The sequence below is a fragment of the Protopterus annectens genome, chromosome 5.part0 (genome assembly GCF_019279795.1).
Source record: "Protopterus annectens isolate FY-2018-M chromosome 5.part0, PAN1.0, whole genome shotgun sequence".
In the NCBI taxonomy this organism is placed as follows: Eukaryota; Metazoa; Chordata; order Ceratodontiformes; family Protopteridae; genus Protopterus; species Protopterus annectens.
The window spans coordinates 1,746,333,030-1,746,360,343 of NC_056735.1; the positions used below are offsets into that span (position 1 = coordinate 1,746,333,030).

The window sequence follows — 27,314 nt, forward strand, 5'->3', positions numbered from 1 at the left end:
AGTGTGAGTTTTCCTCCCAAGGGGGCTGCCAAGAGAGTGTTGCTTGGCCATTTGAGGAGCAAGTCATTGAGTTTGCCTTCTGGTAGTTTGGGAACTGTCTTCTCCTCCCTTCTGTGGTGCAGTGCCCCATTGGCGAGGTTTGTACTGGGCTTGTGGTTGTCCTCTGCCTCTTGGACGTCTGTATTTACCCCTCTGTGGTCTTGTCAGTAGCTGGAAAGGACCAATTTTTTGTTGGCCAATTTCTGCTGAGGCGAGGCGGCTGTATCTGTAGGAAATCTTTGACTGTCTGCATAGATTTTGCCTTATCCTCCATTTTCTTTAAGACTTCTTCTGCTTTAACTCCAAAAAACATCCTGCTGCAAGGGAGCATCTAGAAGCTTTGCTTTAACATGATCAGGCAGAATTTGTTCCTTTAACCAAGCATGCCTACGTATAACAGACCCAGTTGACAGCTGCTCTGCAGGAAGCCTCCAAAGAATCAAACCCACATGGTAAAGTATGTTTGCCCACCTGTTCAGCTGCATGCAACAGATCTTGCATTTCTTTCAATTCAGACTGCTGAGGGAGTGTGCTCATTCTTTCTTTTAACTGAGAGATAAGAAATTGCTGATACTTTAGCATGTGAAATTGGCAATTTAGCGCCCTCATAGCTAGAGTGGCTGAGGTGTAAACCTTTTCCCCCCACCTGTCTAGTGCTCTGGAGTCCCTTTCAGAGGGTACAGGATTTTTGCCATAGAAGCCTTAGCCCCTTTGGGACCCTGGGAGATGGTCTCTGGATCAGCAACATGTCTTTTATAAAGAAATTTGTGGGAATCAGGCACTCTATAGTATCTGTCAGGTTTGGCCGGAGCAGGAGGTAGGGAGTCTGGGTTCAAACAGGATTCTAAGTAAACATCATCCACAATGTCTAAAACTGGTGAGATGGCAAGTGGTCTGTGCTGGGGGAGCAAAAGAAACTCTCTGAGCCTTTTCTTAGAGTCAGAGAAGTCCTGACCTTCCCAGTGAAAATGTTCCCTCATAGTGTGTAAAGTTTCCCCAAAGGAGTAGTCTTCAGGAGGAGAAGCTGAGGGAATGGAATCCTCAGCATCAGGAATCTTCATAAGGGGAGGAGGAGTAATCTTGGTCCTCAGAGGAGTCTGAGGAAATGGACACTTGTTCAGAGGATGCATAATCTTCCTCTTGTCTAGGCCTTTTGTCGGGAGGGGGCTGGGAACCCCTGATTAATGAGATCAAATCTTCAGCCATTTTGAGCATCTGCTTCTTAGGCATGGGGCCTTGAACAGGGGACTGAAGTGCAGTCCTTTTAGGTTTAATAGGAGTCTTCGTCTTAGAATACGTTTTAATAGTGAGCGTCGTCGGTCTGAAGACGCCTTCAGAAACTGGAGGTGTTTCTGCAGCACCGACATCTTTTTCAGCAGTGTCGTCGGTAGGGGCTGAACAAAATGGCTGCGTCGGCCTGGTATATTCCGCCAAAAGTTCCGAAGCGGTCACGGGTTCCAGATCTGCGGTAGTCAGGGGCTGCGTCAGAGCCTCACTGAAGGCCGGAGAACCGGAGACCGGACCAGCCGAGGCCTCGGAGTCTGGCTTGGGCCTAGGCTGCCTGTCCTTATCCTTGCGTTTTTTGTGCACGCCGGTAGTCGGTTGCTCCGACGGCATAGTGTAGTTAAATTTTCTACTGAAGTAATGTCGGGCGACATCAAAGCATCTTTTTATAGTACGCTTATTAAACCTAGCACAAAAACGACAACTAGTGACGTTGTGGTCTGGGCCTAGGCAAGGTATGCAATAAGAATGAAAATCCTTATGAGGTATTTGCTTCCCACAAGAAATACAATTGTTAACTTTTTCTGACATCGGTCTGAGGCAAGAAAAGTTTCCCCAACGGGGTACTTAGCTTTATTGAAGACTTCTGTCTGAAATTCGATTCGAAAATCTCAGGAGTCGGCCGACCGGCACTTGCGAACTGCTTCTGCTTCGGGCACCACGCGGCAAGAAAGACTGAAGAAAATGGCGTAGGATGCATTATACATACCCCTGGCGCACTGACGTCAGGGAAAGCGCGACAGCAACAGATGCCGGACCAAGACTTTGGAATTTCAGCCGACTGCAGGACCGCCTGACGACAGAATAACCCAAGTGTGATGACTGCAGCAGGGTAACACGATGAACATCAAAGGAAAAAGGAGTAATGATACCAACTGCTACAGGGGTTCCAATAATAACAGAGGAAAAAATAGATTTGTGGTAGTAAGGTGCTACTGACAAGGGAAGAGGATTATGCTGGCAAATATTTATATTCCACCAAAAACTCTTTAACAGAGTTAAAGAAATTTTTAGGAAAAATCACAGGTTTCAGCAGTGAACATTACTTAGACAGGGACTGGAACTTGATTTGCAACAATGAGGATTATGAGGAGGTCTCAGGGGACCTATATGAGAAAATATAACACAAGGGCAGATTTTTGAAGAATTTAATGAAAACATACGGTATAGAAGATGTGAACTGAGTAGCAGGAAACTGAACCGAATTTACAAATAATTCCCCAAGGTACAATAAAGAAAAGTTGTGTAAAATCTTACCATAACCACAGATGTCCTTCTCTTCCATGTTGTAGCATTCTACATGTGGGTTTACCCTTCTTCCTCTCCAGTTCTACCGGCCAGTTTTCCAAAGATTTCAGTCCCTCTAGGTGGGTTGGATATCAGACATGACAGCAGCAGCATGGGCCATAAAAGTGATGTCTGCACACACCAGCCCTTGGAACATATTAAAAGCCCCAGTTAAAGCTATTCCTGTAAGGGTATAGCCTGTCCCACACAACCACAGAGAGCAAGTCCAGCCATACAAGTGGGGAAGGTGGGTGGGAAGGAATACTGCAACATGGAAGAGAAGGACATCTACAGTTATGCCAAGATTTTACGCAACTTTTCTATGTCCTCCTATTCCAATGTTGCAGTATTCAACATGTGAGTGAGTACCAAAGCTCACCAAGGATTTCGGGGGGGGGTGGCCTGGATGAGGTTTCCAGGAATCCGTGTAGGACAGCCCTGGCAAACCCTGCCCTAGCCCTGGAGATGGTCTAATTTGTAGTGTTTGGTAAGTGTGCAATGAGGACCAAGTGGCTGCCTCAAGAATGACAATGGTGTCGAGCCCCTTGAAAAATGCTCCAGTAAAGGACATTGCTCGGGTGGAGTTGGCTTTGACATTGCCCTGTAAGGCCTTTCCATGGTGAAAGTAGCAGAAGGAAATGGCCCTGGAAATTCAGGCCGAAATGGTTCGTTTGCTCACAGCTTTCCCCAGGGCTCTAGGGTGGAAGGAGACAAACAGTTGGTCAGATTTCCTAAAAGGCTTGGTTTTATGAAGATAAAACCTTAGTTGTCTGTGGACGTCTAGGGAAAGAAGGACTCTCTCACTATCCCCCTGCAGATTAGGGAAGAAGGTAGGCAAATGGATGGCCTGGTTCAAGGATAGGTCATTCACTACTTTGGAAGTGAATGACTGGTTAGTCCTAAGAGTCACTCCGTCCAGGTGGATGATTAGAAAAGGTGGTGTAGCTATCAGAGCTTGCAATTCTGAGACCCTTCTGGCTGAGGTCAGGGCTACCAGTAAAACAGTTTTCCATGTGCAAAATTTTATGGGAGCTTTGTCTGCTGGCTTAAAGGGGACTAGTGTGAGTTTTTCTAATACATAGTTAAGGTCCCAGGGGGGAGGGGAGGGTTTCCTGGGAGGTCTCAAATGCAGTACCCCTTTTAGGAACAAATTAGTGGGGAGTCTGGATGTCGGTGGGGGGCTCCAGAGGAAGGTAGGCAGAGACAGCAGACAAATGTGCTTTCACAGATGAGTATGCCAGCCCTGTCTGCATAATATCACACAGGGAAAACAGGATTAGAGGGATATCGCTTCCCAGCAAGTCCAACTGTCTTTAGTGACACCAAATAGAAAACCTTTTCCATTTAGAGATGGAACTTCCTTGTGTTAGGTTTCATGGCATCCTGTAGGACAGTGAGCACGTTCTCGTTGTACAGGTGTCTGAATGGGATCAGAATCCTATCAGCCACAGGGTGAGGTGCAAGGATTGCCACTGTGGGTGTGTCCGAGTCCCCTTGTTCTGTGTGATCAGGTCCACTGAAGGCAGTAATGTGGTGACTGCTCTGGACAAGTGAAGAAGAGGAGGGAACCAGCACTTTCTTTGCCAGCAGGAGGTCACCAACAAGATTTTGGGCAAGTCCAGCTTAATTCTCAGCAGTACCCTTTGTATTAATGGGAAGGGGGGAAATGCTTAACAGGAATTTCCCCTTCCAGCTCAAGGAGAAGCCCTAGGGGTCCTGCAATAGCCAGGAAGCTGCCTGTTTATGGAGGAGGCGAACAGGTCCATCTCTGTAATATCCCACTTGTGGGCCATGGTCAAGAAAACGATCCCTTTGCAGCATCGATTTGTGTTTGAGGTGGTTCTGCTTAGGTAATCTGCCTGGTTGTTGTGAAAGGATGGGATGTAGGCTGCCTGGAGGGTGATTCCCTGTGTGGTAGCCAGGTACCATACCTGCAGAGCTAGTCTGCCTAGAAGGTAGGATTTGGTCCCTCCCTGCTTGAGATACACCAGGACTGTGGTGTTGTCTGTGAATATCTTTAGAAGGCCCTGCTCTACACGTATGGCTGAAGGCCTGTAGAGACAGAAGGACGGCCCTCATTTCTCTGACATTTATGTGGTCTAGTCCGAGTGCGTTTGTCCACAAACCTTGTACCTTCCCTGTCCCCAGAACTGCTCCACAGCCCAGGTCTGAGGCATCTGTGTACATGATTTGGGATGGAGAGGGTGGCTGCAGGGGCAGATCTGGGTTTTGGACTACTTGGGCTACCCGCCACCTCAGCTCCTGATGTAGGCAGGGGAACAATACGATCCTGAACTCCAATGGGTGGGTGTGTTGGGTCCATACCGACTGGAGGTACCACTGAAGTTACCTCATGTGCATCCTTGCCAGGGGCAAAATGGGGATGGCAGCTGTCATGTACTTAGAAGTCTGAGGAATCATCTTGCGGTCAAGTTCTGTTGATTGCATAGCAGAACTGGGGTGGTTCTGAAGGGATACCCCCTTTTCTGCTGGAAGAAGGGCCTTCATGAGGTCTGTTCTGATTCTGCAACCAGGAAGACAATATAACGTGTAGGGTTGAGGTGGGACTTTGGGAAATTGATTAAGAACCCTAGAGACATGAGGATATCCAGAAGTTCCTGGGAGTGACTTAGAAGAGTTTCCTTGCCTTTTGCCTGGATTAGGAGGTAGTCTAGGTAAGGGAATATCTATGTTCCCTTTTCTCTGCAGTAAGCGATGACTGGAGCGAGGCATTTTGTGAATATCCTGGGTGCAGCAGAAAGCCCAAAGGGCAAGGCACAGAACTGAAAGTGATATGGACCTGCCAGGAACCGTAAGTATTTCCTGAAGGTGGGCTTTATAGGTATGTGAAGGTAAGAATCCTGAAAGTAGGGACCTTTAGGAAGGGGTTGAGGCGAGAGAGGTCTAGAATTGGCCTACATGGACCTTCCTTTCTGGGTACCAAAAAGATTTTGAAATAGAATCCTCTTCTTTTTGCTTGTGCTGGAACTGGCTCTATGGTGCCCTGAAGGAGTAGGGTTTTTGTAGCACCTGATGAAGAAGGGGTAGTTGACTGGGTGGGGGCTGTGGGATGCCCATTCTTGATGGGGGCGAGATCCAGGACATGAAGTAGCCGTCCTGCAGGATGGACAGGACCCATTTGTCTGTGGTAATAAGTGAGCAAGCAGGGAGACAGTGAGACAGACTGGTAGAAAGGGGTGGGGTGGGGGGTGGGGGTTGGGAATTTTGGATGGCAGTCAGACACTACCTGCCCTATAAGGAAAGTGAGGCCTTTGGCTTGAAGACTGAGATGGCCTATACTGAGGAGGCTGTCCTGTAGGGGAGCTTCTAGATCTGGGAGCCGCAGGCCTGGAGGATTTCCTGATAAATTGGGTCTTGGACGAGTAGTTCCTTTGGAACTTGGGAACAGGTGAGACCAGGATAAGTTTCAAGGGGTCTATATCAAAAATCACGAAAGATGGAAATCGCGAATACAAATACATTGACACAAAGAGCGAACCACCATATGAGCGAACCACCTAGTGAGTGGAAAACCAAAACATCGAACGGATGTCCCTAACCAATAGCGCCATTCAGGTATACCCAAACTAAGTAATATAACACTTTTGCAGGGGGGCAAGCCCCCATGCATCCCCCCATGTGGGGGGGTTACGCCATACCACAACCCCCTACTTAAATATATCAACTCCGAGATTGCACTACAGTGGGGGAAAGGGTATATTTCCTATCCCCAGAATTGCACTGCTGGCCAAATGAATCTGTTCGATGTTTTGCCTTTCGCTCAATAGGTGGTTCGCTCTTATGGTAGTTTGCTCTTTACATGTCGACGTATTTGTATTCGTGGTTGGAGTCTTACGTGATTTTGATATAGGACCCATTTCAAGTCCTGTAACTCTCTACCTTTCTGTTGTAAAGATTTGAAAAGGTCAGCCACTTTGTCAACAAAAACCTGCTGAGTGATCCAAAGGTGTGTCTAGGAGTTTGGCCCTGAAATCCTCAGGAAGAGGCTGCAGTCGGAGCCATGAGATCTCCTTAAAACTGAAGCCGATGCAGCTGACCTGGCTGAGGCTTCAGCTGCATCATAGCTACATCTCGGGGAGTGCCTATTCACTTGAGAGATGAGAGCCATAAGGAAAGACAGGGAGGCTTTAGTAGCACAGTCAGGGATGTCTTTTAACTCTTTAGAGGCTTTGTCTAGGAGTGCTAAAGAGTATTTGGTCATATGTGTTTGGTAGTTTGTGGATCTAAATGAGTGGGTGGTCAAAGTATAAATTTTCTTTCCCAACCTCTCCATGGTTTTGCTGTTATCAGCTGGGAGGATAGTAGTGGTAGGCAGCAGTTTGGAGGAACTGTCCGTAGAGATGCAGTGGCTGGGTCAGCAGGGGGGCATTTAAGGAGAGATTTCTCCATCTCAAGGACATTATACAACCTGCCTGCTCTCCAGGGAACAGGAGGTTGGGAGTTCGGGCTAGTGGAGGCAGAGGCAAAAGCATCTAGAAAAGCAGGTTGGATGGAAGGAAAAGAAGGACAGGGAGTGTCCATTTGGATAAGGTCATAAAACTTTTTCTGAACATCAGACATATCAGAGGATTGCCACTTAAAGTTGTCTTTCATTTTATTAATAGTTTCCCCAAAAGTAAGATCCTCTAGAGATATAGTTAGGTTCAACAGAGCCCTCCTCAGGAGAACCATATCCCAAAGGGGGGGGGGGTGAGATCTGGGAGGAATAGGAAAGAGAATCCTCAGAGGAGTCAGACAATCTTTCTTCCTTGAGCTGCTTTACCCTCCTTTCCTGGGTAGGAGGTCTGGGACTAAGGAGGGAAGGAGCAGTGGCAGAGGGTTCTGCTGAAGGCCTAAGGGCCATTAAAGCACTGAATAAGCTCTGGCTGAAGGCCAGCCAATCCTGGCATGCTTTCAGTAGTAGCGGTAAGGTGTCGTCTTCTGTTTTCTCTTCAAAGGCCTAGCCAGAATCTGGCTACGAATAGGCCTAGGGCCAACTGATAGGAAGAGCGGAGGTGGAGTCTGGTGAACTCCATCTGAAAGCTGGCCCCCCCAGGGTGTATAGAGAAGCCGCTGGTAAATCCTCTGTGGACATGTCATCTGCTCTAGATTTTGCAGCTTCCTCAGAGGTACCCACTGTATCTGTATCGGCGGATGCCGGATCCTCAGTCAAGCTAACATTGACTACAGACTGAGGTACGGCAGACAGAGGTGCAGCAGCAGATGTAGGCCGTGATGAAGACTTGGCCTTCTTCCTAGGCGGTTTGGACGGGGTGTCGGGTGTGGCCTCCATTCCTAGCTCTGTTTCAAGCGTTGATTTTCCAAGTAAAGGTTTAGGGCTTGTAAACAGCGACGTAAGGTCTTCGGGACAAACGAAAGTACAATTGTGTAAACTTAACATAAATGTAGATGTTAGAGTGTATTCACTGTTGCAGTCATTACATCTGGGTAATCTGCTGGTAGGTTGCCCTCAGTCAGCCTGAATTCCAAAGTCTTGGGTCCTGCGTCGGTTGCTGTCTCCTCTTCCATGACGTCAGGTCGTCAGGGGTATAAAACATGCAGCCAACGCCATTTTCCTTAGTTTTTCTTGCCCCAGATGTCAGGTGCCACCAAAAAAGTAGCAAAAAAAAAAAAAAAAATATATATATATATATATATATATATATATATATATATATATATATATATATATATATATATATATACACACACACACACACATATGCATCAATATAAACTCTACCTTCATCTACAAGCAAATACACCACATAGGTTGTAGAAAATAGAGAAGGAAAGATAAACTCCAGAATGAAAGGGGGATGGCGGGAGGGTAACCTGGACTGCAACAGTAAATACACTCTAACATCTACATTTATTGTAAGTGTACACAACTGTACTATGTTCTTCGTATTTCACTGTTGGAGTCATTACATTTGGGTAGAATACCAAAGCTACGGTTGAGAGGCTGGAGCTAAACAGCATTAGGTGCAGCTATAAGGCCCTGCAGAACTGCAGTGGCAAAGCCTGCCCTGGACATAGAATAGAGAGGCAAATTATAATGCTTTGTAAAGGTGTGAACAGAACTCCAAATAGCAGCCTCTAGAATGTCTTTGGTTGGTACTCCTCTGAGAAAGGCTGTTGAAGTAGCTGCAGCTCTGGTGGAATGAGACGTAATGCCCTTGGGCACAGGATTACCATGGTGTAAGTAGCAGAAACGGATGCAGTGGCTTATCCACTTTGAAACTGTCTGCTATGAAATAGCCTTGCCTTCTGATCCTGCAGCAGATGTCACTAGTAATTGCTCAGTTTTTCTTAGAGCTTTAGTCCTCCTCAAGTAGAATCTTAGCTGCCTGAGAACATCCAAGGAATGCAGAATTCTTACCCCCTTGTTCTGCGGATTTGGATAAAGGTTTGGCAGATTAATTGTTTGGTTAAGAGCCACACTGGAAAGCACCTTAGGCATAAATGTAGGATTTGTCCTCAGAGACACCCTGTCTGGGTAAAATATGTTAAAAGGCTCTACAGCCATGAAGGCCTGTAGCTCTGAAACTCTTCTTGCTGAAGTAATTGCTATTAGCAGAGCTGTTTTCCATGACAAAAACTTTATATCAGCGGTAGCAGCTGGTTCAAATGGAGGCAGGGTGAGTCTTTCCAATACATAATTGAGGTCCTATGCAGGTAATGGTGATGATCTAGGAGGCCTTAAATTTTTGGCTCCTCTAAGATACTGCTTTAGTAAAGGATGAGAAAAGATTGGTGGTGTATTGTAATGAGCCGAAATGGCAGAGGCATGGATTTTAATTGAGAAAGGTAGGCCTTTGTCAAGCATCTCAGTTAAGTATTGCAATATCTGAGAAATATTTGGTTCTGCTGTATAAGTTCCTTGTGCTTGATTCCAAGCACAGAATCTCTTCCATTTATCAGCATAAGACATTCTAGTACTAGGCCTTCTGGCTTCCAAAATGACATCCATCACAGCTTTACTGAGAGGAGTTGTTTGTATAACTACATGATCAGCCATGTCACCAGGTTCTGTGTCTGGAGTTGATTGTGTAGGATCTGATTATTTTGCTGGGACAGTAGTTGAGGTTTTTGAGGTAAGGTCCAAGCTGGGTATTGAGACAAGTTCCCTAGGACTGGGTACCAGAATTGGCAGGGCCAGTCCGGGGCAATTAGTATCATCTTTGGTTTCTCTTGTCTAACTTTTAGAAGAACCTTGGGAAGAAGAGGCAGAGGAAGAAAAGTGAAAACTGAAAGGTTTTTCCAACTGAAGGATAGGGCGTCCACTTTCCATGCTTTTCTGTGATAAGTCCTTCTGCAGAATCTTTTCAATTGATAATTTTGAGGGGAGGCTAATAGATCTACGTTGGGGCTCCCCCACTTCTCTGTTATCATGCTGAAGACTTGTGAATTTAATTTCCACGTGAGGATCCATAAAGGTTTCTGCTTAAATCATCTGCCAGAGTATTTTGCTTTCCTGGTAGGAATTGAGCTTGAAGATGTATTTGGTAGGTCAAAGCTGTCCCCCACAGTGCCATGGCTAATCTGCAAGGGGGGTTATGAGTGTGTGTGTCCCCTTGCTTGTTTATATACCACATGACCGTGGTGTTGTCCATCTTTATCAGTAGTTGTCCTGGATGAAGTAAGTCCTTGAAGGCTGTTAGGGCATTTTGAACAGCTAGCATCTCTTTCTGGTTGATATATAGATGGATTTGGTTTGGGGTCCATATGCCCTGAATGTATCTTCCTACCATGTGGGCCCCCCAGGCATAATCTGATGCATCTGTTTAGGTTTGGCTGGCAGGGGGTAGAGTGAAGGCCCGTCCCATGTTTTGGTGACGTGCCTTTGCCCACCACAGTAATTCCTGTTGTAGGGAGGGTATGAGAGGAATCATTGTTTCCAGACTGTGAGAATGTTGACTCCATAAACTTTTTAAGTACCATTGAAGGTTCCTCATATGCAGTCTTGCATATGGAATCAGTAGGATGCAGGATGCCATGAAGCTCAAAGCCTACAGAATTTGTCTTGCAGATAACTGCATTTTTGTTGCCATCAGTTTGAAGTAGTCAGTTGCCTTTGCTTGTCTGGCGTGAGGTAAGCCATCTGGGCAGTTGTATTTAAGCCTGCACCCAGGAATGTTATCTTTTGAGAGGTTACCAGTTGTGATTTCTTTTCGTTTACTGTGTACCCTAGGCATGTTAGAAGCCTTTTCACAAACGCCAGGTGTTGAAGAAGAATGTCCTTGCTTTCTGCTTGAATGAGACAGTCGTCCAAGTAAGGGTGTATTTGTATACTTCTTTGTCTGCAAAATGCAATTATTGGTGCCAGGCACTTTGTGAAGACCCTGGGCGCAGTAGATAAGCCAAAGGGCAGTGCAGAGAATTGGTAATGCATTAAGCCAGCCTTGAATCTGAGGTATCTTCTGCACAACTGTCTTATTGGGACATGCAAGTATGCCTCTTTTAGGTCTAATGTCACCAGCCAAGCATTCTTGCCCAGCATGGACAGAAGCTGCTGCAAAGTTAGCATTTCGAATTTTGGAATGTCCAGGTATGTGTTCAAAATTGATAAATCCAGTATTGGCCGCCAAAGCCTTGTCCTTTCTAGGAACCAAGAACAGTCGAGTAAAAACCTTGTCCTTTTTCCTGTTGTGATACTGGTTGAATGTCCCCCATAACCATGAGGGATGTAATCTGTTTCTGTGCCTCTGCCCATTGATTTTTGGGCAGATCTGGCCAACCGTTTGCCATTGGCAGAGTGTGGAAATGGAATCTGTATCCCTGTGATACTATGTTTAGTACCCACTTGTCCGGGGGTTATTAGCTGCCAATTTTGAGCAAAAAGTGCTAACTTTCCCCCTAAGGGTACTGCCACAAGTAAGTGCTTGGTGTAGGCAGAGGGAAGTCATTGGGACTGTTTTCTGTAGGTTTGCGCTTTATCTCCTCCTAATTTGGAGGTAGATGTGCCCCCACTGCTTTGATCTGTATGAATCTTGCGCCTGGTATCTGGAACCCTTTGGGCATCTGGATTTGCCCCTTTGAGCTCTGACACAGGAAAGGACCAATTTTTTGTAGGCCAGTGCCTACTAAATCTTGGTGGTTGCACTTGTAAGAAGTGTAACAGTTTGCATAGACTTAGCTTTGTCTTCCATTTTCTTTAAAACCTCTTCTGCCTTAATACCAAACAGAGTATCATGCTGTAAAGGTGCATCTAGCAACTTAGCTTTAACATGATCAGGCAAATTTTGTTCCTTTAGCCAGGCATGCCTCCTAATCACAGATCCAGTAAATGCAGCCCTGCAGGAGGCCTCTTAGGAGTCAAAACCACATTGCAAAGTATGCTTTCCAACCTATTCAGCTGCATGCAATAATTCCTGCAATTCTACATTTTCTGTACATTCAGAAATCATCATTTTCTGTTTCAGCAATCCCATAACATATTGTTGATACTTAAGCATATGAAATTGACAGTTTAAGGCTCTGATTGCCAAGGTTGCAGATGTAGAAACCTTTTTTCCTCCCATCTGTCCTGTGCCCTTGAATCTTTGTCAGAGGGGGTAGGATTTTTTTGCTGTTGAGGCCTCAACACCCTTTGGACCCTGTGAAATAGTTTCAGGATCAGCAGCAGGGTTTCTAAACAAAAATTTATGTGAGTCCGGGACTCTAATATCTGTCAGGCTTACTGGGAGCTGGAGGTAAGGAGTCAGGGGTCAAGCTGGACTCTGAAAACACATCACCCACAATGTCTAAAACAGGGGGAATGGCCAAAGGTAAAAAATAAATAAAGCACCTAGGTGACACACTATTTATTAAATAAAAATAAAGGTAGAAAGCGCTTTCACAACCTCAACCTCACGTTGCTTCATCAGACCAAAGGCCTGTGCTGAGGAAGAAGAAATCCCTGAGTTTCTTTTTTGATTCTGAAAAGTCTCGACTCTCCCAGTGAAAATGCTCCCTCAAAGTATGCAAGGTTTCCCCAAATGAATAATCCTCAGGAGGAGAAGCAGATTGTATAGACTCCTCTGCATCAGAATCCTCATGCGGAGGTATAGATAATTCCTGATCAGAAAAGGATTCGAGAAATAGAAACCTGATTTGAAGATTCATAATCAGTGTCCTGCATAGGCCTTTTATCTGGAGGGGGATGGGTACCCCTGATCAAGGTAATACGGTCTTCAGCCATTTTGATCATCTGTTTTTTAGGCACAGATGCCTGTGCACATGGCTCATGCATCATTTTTTTAGTTTTAGAAGTTGCTTTTGTCTTTGGTTTTGCAGCTGTCGTCGGTTTGATATACAAATGTTGATGTCTGATTACAGCGGCACTGGACCCATCCAAGGGAAATACATCCATCAGTCCAATACCTTGAGTATCTTGCAGCATGCCGGACTCCACATGGGTGTCGGTAGAGGCCTGCGGACTCAAAGGTAGCGGGCATCAGGGGATGCGAAAGCGCCTCACTGAGTACCGGTGAACTGGCGACTGGCTTAGAAGATTCGTCGTCGGTTTTGGATCTCGACTGCCTTTCTCTGTCCTTTTGTGTTTTTTATGTACTCCGGTAGTCGGATTACTATCAGATGACATTTCAGGGTAGTTAAATCATTTTCCAAAATACTTGGAGGCAAAACTATACCGATGCTTAATAGTGAGTTGGTTAAATATAGCACAAAACCGACAGCAAGGCACGTTGTGATCAGGGCCTAGGCAAGTAATACAGTATAAATGGAAATCCTTATGAGGTATTTGCTTCCCACAAGTAATACAATTATTAACTTTTGCTGACATCGGTATGGAGCAAGAAAAAAGTTTCCCCAACGGGGTACTTCGCTTTAGTGAAGACTTCAGTTCTGAAAGTCAAACTCGAATATTTCAGTAGTTGGCCGACCGGCACTTGCGAAATGCTTCTGCTTCGGGCACCGCACGGCAAGAAAGACTAAAGAAAATGGCATCGGCTTCATGTTTTATACCCCTGACGACCTGACGTCATGGAAGAGGAGACAGCAACCGACGCAGGACCCAAGACTTTGGAATTCAGGCTGAATGAGGGACAACAAAGTAGAAAGGGTTGCTGCCAAACTTAGGAAGCCTATAACAAGAAAAATAACAACAGATCCTGTACAGGAATTACAGATATTTAGGAAATGTCACAAAAATTTGAATAAAACAAAGAAATGTGGAAATATAGAGCACAAATGGAAATATTTATGGAAGACTCAATTATACCAAGGCTAGGGAATGATGACGCGCAACAGTTAAGATAGAAGGAGATGAGATAAAATGGTGAGGTATAATCAAATCTTCCGGAAAGTTTTCAGGAACAGATAGTATTCCTGTGGAAGTTAACAGGGAAGTGAAAAAGATCTGGAAGATTTTCTTTAACAGTATTTTAAAAGAAAGGGAAAGCACCAACATCTTGGAAGAAAGCTATGGTGGCTGTATTACCTAAAGAGGGTAAAGACCCATCAGACCCAGCTTCATATAGACCCATTTCAATTTTAAACCAAGATTACAAAGTGTTTATGTCGAAACTATCTAAAAGAATGGCAAAGGTGTTGCCAAGACTGATAGATATGTATCAATGTGGTTTTGTGGAGGCGATTGACAACGTTAATAAACAAGTAGATTATCTAGAGGGGAAGTAGAAAGTAAGAAAATACAGCTTTTATCAGTGAGTCTTGATGCACAGAAAGCATTTGAAAGATTAAGGTGGGATTTTATGAGAAGGGCAATGAAAGAATCTGCATTCCCTCATACAATAACAATGTTAATTAGGAGGATATCTGAAGGATTGGAGGCAAGAATTAAAGTGAGAAGTCCCCACTATGAAAAGTTGTGCTTGAAAAGAGGAAAACAGGCAAGGGTGTCCTTTTTCCCTTTTGCTATTTGCTTTACATTTAGAGCCACTGGCAAAGAAACTAAGGGACTCAGAAACGCACAAATATAACTGATATGGTAATCAAGATAAGCTGGCTTTATTCGCAAATGATATTTTGTACCTGATAAATCCAGAAAATGACATCTGAAGTGTTGTGAAACATTTTGAGACAGTTTAAGTCTTTAAAGAATATAACATTTATGATGATAAAACCAAATGCTATAGCCATAAATTATGTACCCACACATGAACTGATTCAGCAATACTCATTTTTGGGACATAAGATGAAGTATTTAGGATTATGGATTAAAAAAGTTTCTCTTATGGCAACTAAGAATATATGGGAAGAAACTATACAAAAGGTAACACAAACTAAGAGAGTGGAAGCTCTTGTTTATGGATACGAATAGTAAGCTATATGGGAAGAAACTATACAAAAGGTAACACAAACTAAGAGACTGGAAGCTCTTGTTTATGGATACGAATAGTAAGCTACAAATGATAAAAATGTTTTTAGTTCCTTTAGTTTTATATACTGGTAAGACATTTTTATCAACAAGAGGAGAATATGTGGACAATAATAAGGAGTTGTTAAAGGGATTTATCTGGGAGAGGGAAGAGGGCTAGAGTTAAGTGGGATTATAGGGTGATCCTTCCAACAGAAGGGAGCATTTTAGGATTACTTCAATTGAAGGGATACTTTATAGCTACACAGTTGAGGCTCATATACATAACACAAGCAGACTGTTATAATTCAAAATGGAACGAGATGATGAAGCAGGGGGGAGTGCAAGAAATAAAAACAGTGGTATTTTGGATATAGATCCTTAAGTAGGACAACAATCACAGATTACTATATTCATAAACTAGCAAAAAGTATTCAAAGAACCAAGTCAACAAGAAAACAGAGAAAGGAGATTTTGCCAAAAGGGACAACTGCTAGTAGTAGTACAGAAAATAGGCAAGTGGGGGATGGAATTTACTGTAGAAAATTGGAAGTAATGAACTCGAGAGTAAAAGGTAATAGTGTGGGAGGAAGCCAAGACAATGTCTGGACTGCAGTTTAGAGACTGCCTTCCTTACCAGTGATTGATATCAGCTTGCAGGCAAACAGAACGGGATAGGAGAATTTTAAGAAGACCTGCTCTATTACAGCTTAGCTGAATCTGGAACAGCAGCTGTTAAAACAGGGATAATTAGTAGGCCATAAAAATATTGCATGATAACTACAAGGATCAATAAGAGGAGGTTAGAGAAGATAGGAAAGAGAAAAGTACAGTTGCATACACTTACCATAAATGTAGATGTTAGAGTATATTCACTGTTGCAGTCATGACATTTGGGTAATCTGCTGGCAGGTTGCCCTCGGTCAGCCTGAATAACAAAGACTTGGGTCCTGCGTCGGTTGCTGTCTCCTCTTCCATGATGTCAGGGGTATAAAACATGCAGCAGACGCCATTTTATTCAGTTTTTCTTGCCCCAGATGTCAGGTTCCCCCCAAATGGGGAGTAAAAAAAAAAAAAAAATTTAAATTATGTATATATGTATGCGTGTGTGTATATATATATATATATCTATATATATATAAACAAAGTAAAAATATATACAAATGCACTTTTAGAAACAAACTTTACCTTCATCTAAAAAGAAAAACACCACAAAGGCTTTTATGTATAGTGAAGGAAAGAAAAGGTATAGAAAGGTGGCGGACTGCAACAGTGAATACACTAACATCTACATTTATGGTAAGTGTACACGACTGTACTATGCTGTTCGTGTTTCACTGTTGCAGTCATTACATTTGGGTAGAATCCCAAAGGTATGGATGAGAGGATGGAACTAAACAGCAGTAGGAGCAGCTATAAGGCCCTGCAGAACTGCAGTGGCAAAAGCCTGCCCTGGATTTGGAGAAGAGAGGCAAACGATAATGCTTTGTGAAGGTATGAACAGAGCTCCAAGTAGCAGCTTCTAGAATGTCTTTGGTTGGAACCCCTCTGAGAAAAGCTGCTGAAATAGAGGCAGCCCTAGTGGAATGTGATCTGATCCCCTTGGGCACAGGTTTACCATGGTGCAAGTAGCAAAAATGAATGCAGTGGCTTATCCAATTAGAAATACTCTACTTTGATATAGCCTTCCCCTCTGACCCTGCAGCAAATGCTACCAGTAGTTGCTCATACTTTCTTAGAGATTTGGTCCTGTTTAAGTAGAAAGTACAGTTTTGTACCTACCATAAATGTAGATGTCTGATAGGTATGCATCTGCAGTCATCACATATGGGTTGTCCTGCCTCAGGCAGCCCTTCGGTCGGCCAGATTCCAAAGTCTGGGTCCGGCGTCGGCTGATGTCACCCTTTCCCCGACGTCACTACGCCTGGGGTATAAAAGCGTCAGCTGACGCCATCTTCCTCAGTTTTTCTTGCCCCAGATGCCAGGTGCCCTCTAGGAAGGCTAAATTTGGAAAAATGCAATAAAAAATCCAAACATTTGCAAATATATATATATATATATATATATATATATATATATATATATATGTAAAAACAAATACACCACAATAGATCCCCCTAGCTTGCTAATAGAGAGGTAAGCACCCTAGGAATACCACAGAGGGGAAGGAGGGAGGGTAAACCTGACTGCAGATGCATACCTATCGGACATCTACATTTATGGTAGGTACAAAACTGTACTATGTCCTTCAAGGATGCATCTGCAGTCATCACATATGGGTAGAATACCATAGCCAATCTGGGGGTGGAGGTACTAGGAAAGGGATGGTGTAGCTAAGATACCCTGCAGGACAGCCGTAGCAAAGCCTGCTCTGGATCTGGAATATAAAGGTAAATTGTAATGCTTGGCAAATGTATGCACGGAGCTCCATGTGGCAGCTTCTAAAATGTCTTTTGTAGCCACCCCTCTTATGAAATGAGTAACAAAAGCAGATGCAATTTCCTATCCATTTTGAAATTGTCTGTTTGGAAATTGCTTTTGCCTGAGTACCAGCAGCATATGCTACCAGCAGCTGGTCAGTTTTTCTGAAACCTTTAGTTCTGTCCAAGTAGTAGCGCAACTGTCTGTGAATGTCCAGGGTGTGCAGCAGTTTCTCCCCTTTGTTTTGTGGATTTGGGAAGAAGGTAGGCAAGTGAATGGCTTGATTCAATGAAACCCTGGATACCACCTTTGGCATAAAAGCAGGGTTAGTTCTTAATGAAACTCTGTCCTGGTGAAAAATAATAAATGGCTGAACTACCATCAGGGCCTGCAATTCCAAAACCCTTCTTGCTGAGGTTATTGCCAGAAGGAAAGCAGTCTTCCATGAAAGGTACTGTAGATCTGCAGATGCTGCTGGTTCAAATGGAGGCAGTGTTAGTTTTTCCAACACGTAGTTAAGGTCCCAAGCAGGTAGAGTTGGTTTCCCAGGAGGTTTGATGTTTTTAATTCCTCTTAGAAACTGTCTTAGGAGAGGATGAGAAAAGACAGGTGGATCAGTATTGTACTCTGCTGAAATTGCTGAAGCATGAATCTTAATAGAAGAGTAAGACAGCCCATTGTAGAACATTTCTGCCAACTATTCCAGGATATGTGCCATGTTCATCACTGTCGCATCTAGGCCCTCTTTGTGGTGTTCCAGATGAGAAATCTTTTCCATTTTGCTGAATATGTCTTCCTTGTGGAAGGGCGGCGAGCCTCCTTAATAATATTCTTCACTCTCTGGGATAGCTTATCCTGAGGAGGAGTCAAGGTATTCTCCACGCTGTTAGTTGCAATGTTTTCAGGTTGGGATGTAGAGTTTTGTATCTGTGCTGTGTCAGTAGAAATGGCCATAGAGGTTGGGGTCATGGTTTCGTACATGACATGCTCCTTAGCAGTGGGTACCAGTGCTGTCTTGGCCAGTCCGGAGCTATCAGAATCTCTTTTGGCTGCTCTGCCCTGATATTCAGTAACACCTTGGTCATTAATGGAATAGGAGGAAATGCATACACTGTCAGATTTCTCCAGTTGAAAGAGAGGGCGTCCACTTTCCATGCTTGTGGGTGGTATGTCCTTGAGCAGAATTTCTTCAGTTGATGATTGTGGGGGGATGCAAATAGATCTATGTCCGGGCTCCCCCAAGATTGTGTTATCTGTTGAAAAATGTCTGGGTGCAGCATCCATTCGTGTGCATCCATGATATTTCTGCTTAAGCTGTCCGCCAGAGTATTGTCCTTCCCTGGCACAAACTGAGCTTTTAGCTGTATATTGAGTTTCAAGGAAAGATCCCATAGATTCATTGCCAGTCTGCAGAGAGGGTACGAATGGGTACCTCCTTGCTTCTTTATGTACCACATAACTGTGGTGTTGTCTGTCCTTATTAGTAGATGGCTTTGATGCAGAAAGAGTTGGAAGGCCTCGATTGCATGTATCACTGCTAGCATTTCTTTTTGATGTATGTGCATGGGTAGCTCCTTTCGTGACCACTGTCCTTGGATACCTCTGCCCTCCATGTGTGCTCCCCAACCTAGGTCTGAAGTGTCTGTTGTAATAGTTTGGGAGGTTTTTGGCTTTGTGAAGGGCAACCCTCTGTTGGACTGGCTGGCCTGAGCCCACCAAAGAAATTCCTTGTGAAGGCATGGAATGAGAGGGATTAAAGTTTCCAAACTGTGACTGTGCTGAGTCCATAAACTCCTTAGGTACCACTGTAGCTTTCTCATATGTAGCCTTGCTTGTGGAATCAAAAGAATACAGGATGCCACGTAACCCAGGGCCTGCAGGATTTTCCTTGCAGTCAGCTGAGTTTGTCTTGTCAGATTCTTGAAGTAATCCGGTAGTTGACTTTGTTTTTCTTTTGTGAGATAAGCCATTTGGGTGGTTGTTTCTAGATCCGCACCCAGAAAGGTTATTCTTTAGGATGGAACAAGTCTTGATTTGTGCATGCTGACTGTATATCCCAGGGCCTGTAGAAGATTGATGGCATAATTTAAGTCCTTTATCAAAGTTTGTTGGTTGTCTGCTTGTATAAGGCAGTCGTCCAGAAATGGGTAGATTTGAATCCCCTGGAGTCTGCAGTGTGCTATTACTGATGCCAGGCATTTCGTGAATACTCTGGGCGCAGTAGATAAGCCAAAGGGCAATGCTGAGAATTGATAATGCTCTGACCCTGCAAGAAATCTGAGGTATCTTCTGCAACTTTGTCTGATAGGGACATGCAGGTATGCCTCCTTGAGGTCTAGAGTAACCAGCCAAGACCCCTTGCCCAGCATGGGAAGGAGTTGCTGTAGAGTCAGCATTTTGAATTTTGGCACAATGAGATAAGTATTCAGTACGGACAAGTCGAGAATTGGTCTCCATTGATGCTCTTTTCTTGGAACAAGGAAAAGCCTGGAATAAAATCATTGGCCTTGCTCTGAAATAGGAACTTTTTCTATGGCTTTCATTTGTAGTAAGTTTGAGATTTGTTTCAAAGCCTCTGCCCTTTGATTTGGTGGCAGACCTGGCATGCCTTTTCTTTCTGGCAATGTGTGGAAATGGAACCTGTATCCGTTGTCTATTATTTGGAGTGTCCATTTGTCTCATGTAATGCTGTGCCAATTGCTCGAGAATAAAGAAAGCTTTCCGCCCAAAGGTGCTTCTAATTGAGCCCTGGTTGGCGGAGTCAAAGCAAAGTCATTGAGTTTGTCCTTGTGCAGCAGTTGCAGGTCCTGAACTGCCTGTCTGGATTGGAGGTTGCCATTGACAGCCTCTGTAGGAGCCCCTAGCTTGCCCTCTACCTCTGGCACGCCTGTTCCTGCCCCTTTGAAATCTTTCTGTGTCCGGAAAGGACCAATTCTTGGAAGGCCAGTTTCTGCTGAATCTAGGCGGTTGGACTTGAAGAAAATCCTTAACTGTTTGTACGGATTTTGCCTTCTCCTCAAATTTCTTTAGGACATCTTGAGCAGTGGAACCAAATAACTTTTGCTTTTCCAGTGGAGCATCCAAAAGCTTAGCTTTAACATGTGCTGGCAGAGATTGTTCCTTCAGCCAAGCATGCCTGCGTATGACAACACTTGTCATTGCTGACCTACATGAAGCTTCCAATGCATCATAACCACACTGCAAGAAGTGGTTGCTAACCTGCTGGGAGTTATGTACCAGATCCTGAAGGGATTTACGGTCAAGGGGTTCAGAAGACAATTTCTTATGCATTTCTTCTAACAAATACTCTTGATACTGTATCATGTGAAATTGACAATTTAATGCCCTCATAGCAAGAGTGGCAGAAGTATACACTTTTTTACCCCATCTCTCTAATGCCCTGGACTCCTTTGCAGAGGGGAGTGGGTTCTTAGTAGTAACAGCTGCAACCCCTTTAGGGCCCTGTGAAATGGTTTCAGGGTCAGCAGAGTGGGCCTTATAAAGAAAATTGTGTGTGTCCGGAACCCTGTAATACTTATCGGGCTTAACAGGGGCCGGAGGCAGAGTGTCAGGGGTCATACTAGAGTCAGAATATACATAATCAATCACATTTTAAAACAGGAGGAATAGCCAAAGGTCTATGCTGAGGTAAAAGAAAAGTTCTTAATCTTTTCCTGGAATCAGAATATTCCTGACCCTGCCATTTGAAATGCTCTCTCATAGTGTGATGGGTCTCCCCAATGGAAAGCTCTTCAGGAGAGGAGGCCGAGGGAATAGATTCCTCTGCATCCGAATCCTCGTAGGCTGAATAAGTCTCCTCCTGGTAGTCTGAGTGATCCGAGCCAACAGAGGCCTCCTCTGAGGAAAGTGGATCAGGAGGATCCATCCTGGGCCTTTTGTCTAGAGGGGGTTGGGAGCCCCTGTCCGGATGAGGCTGAGAGCCCCTAATCAAGGAGATAAGGTCCTCTGCTAAAGTAAGAATCTGTGAACTAGAAGAAGGTCCCTGAGGAATAACTCTGGGAGGCATGGCTTTAGTGTGTTTTGCAGCTTTAGCCCTGGTGAAGGCCTTAACAGACATGGATGCAGGAGGCCTGGCTGCACCATGTGCTGGTGTAGCTTTGTCTAAAGGTATGGTGTCGGATGATCCAAGGATTCGGTATCAGCCGAGACCGAGACACTCGCGGTAGGCCTAGCCGCGGTTTCAGCCAAAACAGCAGCCCGCGTGTGTCGGTCCTTGTCTTTCCGTTTCTTAATTAAATGTGATGTTGGGATTTCCGACGGCATTTTGTAAGCAAAACTATCCCCAAAAAACTCTTCTGCGAACTCCGACCAACGTCTAAGAGTGCGTCGATTGAAGGAAGCGCAGGCTGAACAGGCCGAGACGTCGTGGTCTGGGCCTAAGCAGGGAAGACAATAAGAGTGGAAATCCTTATGAGGTATTTGTTCCCCACAAGTTAAACAATTAACTTTTTCTGACATCGGCTGAGGCAAGAAAGGGTCCCCAACGGGGTACTTAGCTTTTGAAGTCTTCGGATAGCGAATTTACAGGAGCTGGCCGACCGGCACTTGCGAACTGCTTCTGCTTTGGGCACCACGCGGTAAGAAAGACTGAGGAAGATGGCGTCGGCTGACGCTTTTATACCCCAGGCGTGGTGATGTCGGGGAAAGGGCGACATCAGCCGATGCCAGACCCAGACTTTGGAATCCGGCCGACCGAAGGGCTACCTGAGGCAGGACAACCCATATGTGATGACTGCAGATGCATCCTTGAAGGACATTCTTAGTTGTCTGTGTACATCCAATGAATGTAGAATCCGCTCCCCCCTTGTTCTGCAGATTTGGGTAAAAAGTTGGCAGGTGAATGGTCTGGTTAAGAGCCACAGTGGATACCACCTTAGGCATAAAAGAAGGATTGGTCCTGAGGGACACCCTTGTCCAGGTAAAATATAATAAAAGGCTCCACCGCCATTAGAGCCTGTAGTTCTGAAACCCTTCTTGCTGAAGTGACTGCCAAGAGAAAAGCTGTTTTCCAAGATAGAAATTTTATATCCACAGTAGCTGCTGGTTCAAAAGGAGGCAGGGTGAGTTTTTCCAGCACAAAATTGAGGTCCCATGCCGAAGTTGGTGATGATCTGGGAGGACTTAAAATTTCTGCCCCCTCTAAGATACTGTTTAAGCAGAGGATGAGAAAAGAGGGGAGGCTCTGTGTTTTAAAGAGCCGAGATGGCACAGGCATAGATTTTTATTGCAGAAAAAGATAGGCCCTTGCCAAGCATCTCAGTCAAATATTGTAAAATCTGAGGAATAGTGGGCTTTGCTGTGTCTGTTCCTTGGGCTTGGTTCCAAGCACATAATCTCTTCCATTTATCAGCATAAGATTTTCTAGTACTAGGCCTTCTGGCTTCCAAAATGACATCCACCACAGATTTACTGAGAGGTGTTTGAATAGTTAGTTGATCAGTCATGCTGCAAGATTCAAAGTTTGGAGCAGAGTGTGCAGAATTTGACAGTTCTGTTGAGACAGTAGATGAGGTATTTGAGGCAAGTACCATGGAGGAAGCTGAGAAATATTCCTTAGAAGTGGGTACCAGCCAGTCCGGAGCAACTAGGATCATTTTTTAGTTTTTCCTGTCTGACTTTTAGTAAGGCCTTGGAGAGTAGAGGCAGAGGGGAAAAGGCATAGACAGGTTTTTCCAGATGAAGGATAGGGCATCTGCTTTCCATGCTTTTTTGTGATGAGTTCTTATGCAGAATTTGTCCAACTGATTATTTTGGGGAGAGGCAAACCCTCATTTCTGTGTTAACATGCTGAAGATTTGTGGATCTAGTTTCCATTCGTGCAGGTCCATAAGATTTCTGCTTAGGTCGTCTGCCAGAGTATTTTGCTTTCCTGGCAAGAATCGAGCTTGCAGATGTATTTGGTAAGTCAAGGCTGTGTTCCACAAGGCCATGGCTAGTCTGCAAAGAAGGTAGGAATGTGTGCTTGTTTATGTACCACATAACTGTGGTGTTGTCAATCTTTATCAGTAGTTGTCCTGGATGAATTAAGTCCTTGAAGGCTGTCAGAGCATTCTGAACAGCTGGCATCTCTTTCTGGTTGATATGCAGATGCATTTGGTTTGGGTTCCATTTGCCCTGAATGCATCTCCCTGCCAGGCGGGCCCCCCAAGCATAGCCTGATGCATCTGTAGTTAGGGTTTGGGTGGCAGGGGGTAGAGTGAATGACAGTCCCTTGTTTTGGTGACATGTCTCTGCCCAAATAAAATCCTTTTGTAGGCAGGGAATGAGGGGAATCAATGTTTCCAGATTGTGACAATGTTGACTCTATAAACCTTTTAGGTACCATTGAAGTTTCTTCATATGCAGTCTCGCATATGGAGTTAGTAGAATGCAGGATTGTCATGAACCTCAAAGCCTGCAGAATTTGTCTTGCAGATAACTGGGTTTTTGTTGCCATTTGTTTGAAGTATATTGTCAGTTACCTTTGTCTGTCTGGTGCAAGGTAAGCCATCCGGGCAGTTGTATTCAAGCTTGCTCCCAGGAACGTAATAATTTGAGAGGGTACCAGTTGTGATTTGTTTTCTTTTATGGTGTACCCTAGGCATGCTAAAAGCATTTTTACAAATGCCAGATGTTGAAAAAGTGTCCATGCCCTCTGCTTGAATGAGACAGTCATCCAGATAAGGATAAATTTGAATGCTTCTTTGTCTGCAGAATGCAATTACTGGTGCCAGGCACTTTGTAAAGACCCTGGGTGCAGTAGATAAGACAAAGGACAGTGCAGAGAATTGGTAATGCAAAAAACCTGCTTTGAAACAGAGGCATCTTCTGCATGATTCCCTTACTGGGATATGCAGGTATGCCTCAAGTCTAGAGTCACTAACCAAGCGTTCCTGCCCAGTATAGACAGTAGCTGTTGTAAAGTCAGCATTTTGATTTTTGGAATGTCCAGGAACGTGTTCAAAATCGAGAAGTCCAGTATTGGACGCCATGAATTGTCTTTTCTGGGTACCAGGAAAAGTCTTGAATAAAAACCTTGTCCTTTTTCCTTTTCTGGTACCGGATGAATAGCCCCCATATCCATAAAGGATGTGACTTGTTTCTGGGCCTCTGCCAATTTTTTTGTGGCAGATCCGGCCATCCGTTTGGAGTTGGCAAAGTATGGAAATGAAATCTGTACCCCTGGGATACAATATTTAATACCCAATTGTCCTGGGTAATTAATTGCCAATTTTGAGCATGAAGTGCTAGTCCCCCCCCCCCCCCAAGGGGGCTGCCAAAAGATAAGTGCTTGGTGATGGTAGATTAAAGTCATTGAGACTGCTTACTATAGGGTTGTGCTTTGTTTCCTTCAGATTTGGAGGTGGAGGCACCCCATTGCTTTCACCTGCAAGAACCCTGTGATTGGTATTTGGAGCCTTTTGAGCACCTGGATTTGCATTGAGTGGCTCTGTTGGACACAGGAAAGGACCAATTTTTAGGCAGCCAGTAACTACTGAACCTGGGTGGCTGCACTTGCAAGAAATCTTTTACAGTTTGCATAGATTTAGCTTGGTCTTCCATTTCCTTTAAAACCTCTTCTGCCTTATTACCAGAGTATCATGCTGCCAAGGGGCATCCAACAATTTAGCTTCAACATGATCAAGCAGATTTTGCTCTGAGCCAGGCATGCCTTCTAATCACAGATCCAGTGACAACGGCCCTACAAGAGGCCACCAAGGAATCAAAACCACATTGCAAAGTATGCTTTCCAACCTGTTCTGCTGAATGCAATAATTCATGTAGCTCTATTTTCCACACAATCAGAAATCAACATCATTTTCTGTTTCAGTAAGCCCATAACACGCTGTTGATATTTAAGCATATGAAACTGGCAGTTTAAGGCCCTGATTGCCAAAGTTGCAGATGTATAAACCTTCTTTCCCCATCTATCCAGTGCCCTGGAATCTCTATCAGAGGGGGTAGGATTTTTGGCTGTAGAGGCCTTTACACCCTTGGGACCCTGAGAAATAGTCTCAGGATCAGCAGCAGGATTTTTGAATAGAAACTTGTGGGAGTCAGGAACCCTGTAATACCTGTCTGGCTTACTAGGAGTTGGAGGCAGGGAATCAGGAGCCATGCTGGATTCCGAAAACACATCAACAATGTCTAATACAGGAGGTATTGCCAAAGGCCTATGCTGAGAAAGAAGGAAATCCCTAAGCCTCTTTTTGGATTCAGAAAAATCTTGACTTTCCCAGTGAAAATGTTCCCTTAAAGTATGCAAAGTCTCTCCAAAAGAGAGATCCTCAGGAGGAGATGCAGATGGGATGGATTCCTCTGCAACAGAATCCTCATAGGGTGGAATACACCTGATCAGAAGAAGAATCAGAAGAAATGGAAACCTGATCTGAAGATTCATAATCAGTGCCTTGCCTAGGCCTCTTAGCAGGGGTGGGGTGGGGTTGGGAACCCCTGATCAAGGTAATGAAATCCTCAGCCATTTTGATCATCGTTTTTTTAGGCATAGGGTCAGGAGCACGTGATTCATGCGTCAGTTTTTTAGACATAGATGTCTTTGACCTTGTATTTGTTGCTGGCGTCGGTTTAATATAAAACTGTTGAGGCCTGAAAACACCCTCAGAAGCCTGTGCCTGCTCAGCGGCTCTGCACCCATCCAAGGGAGAGACATCCGTGGGTTCAATACTCTGAGAATCTCGTGGCACACCGGACTCCGAATGGATCTTGGTAGAGGCCTGCGACTCAAAAGTAGCGGGTATCAGGGGCTGTGAAATCGCCTCAAGGAGTACCGGCGACTGGCTTAGGAGAAGCTTTGTCTGTTTTGGACCTCGACTGTCTGTATCTGTCTTTTTCTTTGCGTTTTTTGTGAACTTCGGTAGTCTGATTGCTAACTGACGACATTTCAGGATAATTAAATCTTGAACGAACATATTTAGAAGCAAAAATATACAGACGCGTTGGTTAACTCTAGCACAAAACCGACAGCAAGGCACTTTGTGATCCGGGCCTAGGCAAGGAATACAGCACAAATGAAAATCCTTATGAGGTATTTGCTTCCCACAAGTAATGCAATTATTAACTTTTACTGACATCGGTAAGGAGCAAGAAAATGTTTCCCCAACGGGGTACTTAGCTTTAGTTTGAAGACTTCGGTTCTGAAACTTGAATATGAAAATTTCAGGAGTTGGCCGACCGGCACTTGCAAACTGCTTCTGCTTCGGGCACCAAGTGGCAAGAAAGACTAAAGAAAATGGCGTCGGCTGCATGTTTTATAACCCTGATGACCTGACGTCATGGAATAGGAGATAGCAAACCAACGCAAGACCCAAGACTTTGTTATTCAGGCCGACTGAGGGCAACCTGCCAGCAGATTACCCAAATGTAATGACTGCAACAGTGAAACAAGAAGAACATCTAGAAAAGCATTTACAAGATAACAAGGAAGGACATATCTATGGCTCCCGAGTATGCAACAAAGTCCAGAAGGTTTAGGATCTTTATATGGAAGTGCTTGCATAGGTTTTTTTTTTTTTTTTTTAATCCCAAAGCAGACTTCAAAAAATGTTCCTTCACGTAGAGAGCAAATGCTCAAGGTGTGAATGGGGAAGAAAGAGAACTGAGAGCATATGTTTTGGGAGTGTAATGAATTGGCAGATTTTAAAAATTCCCTACAGAATATTTTGTCAGAAATATTGGGTAATCAAATGGCTGTAACTAAGGAAATTATTCTTTTAAGCTGGGACGCAGTAAAGCCTTAAGCTTAATTCTGCTGGCTGCCAAAAAAACAATTAGAATATGGAAATCAAAATCTATACAAACTGTTTTTAAAAGAACTTGTATACTACAAAAGATAAAAACTGAAGATGGATCTTTAGGAAATGGAAAAAGCAAACTACACAGAAATAAATGGAAAAAGTGTGGGAACAATACAAGCAGAATAATGTTTAGGAGGAGTGAGGGT

At 44.3% G+C, this 27,314-nt stretch overlaps 1 protein-coding gene across 1 annotated transcript in view; it reads right to left on the reverse strand.

Moving 5' to 3' along the window:
- Positions 1 to 27,314, reverse strand: part of MORC3 (MORC family CW-type zinc finger 3) — a 2,525,474-nt gene that overhangs the window by 1,176,097 nt on the left and 1,322,063 nt on the right. The gene's annotated exons all lie outside the window — the stretch shown is intronic.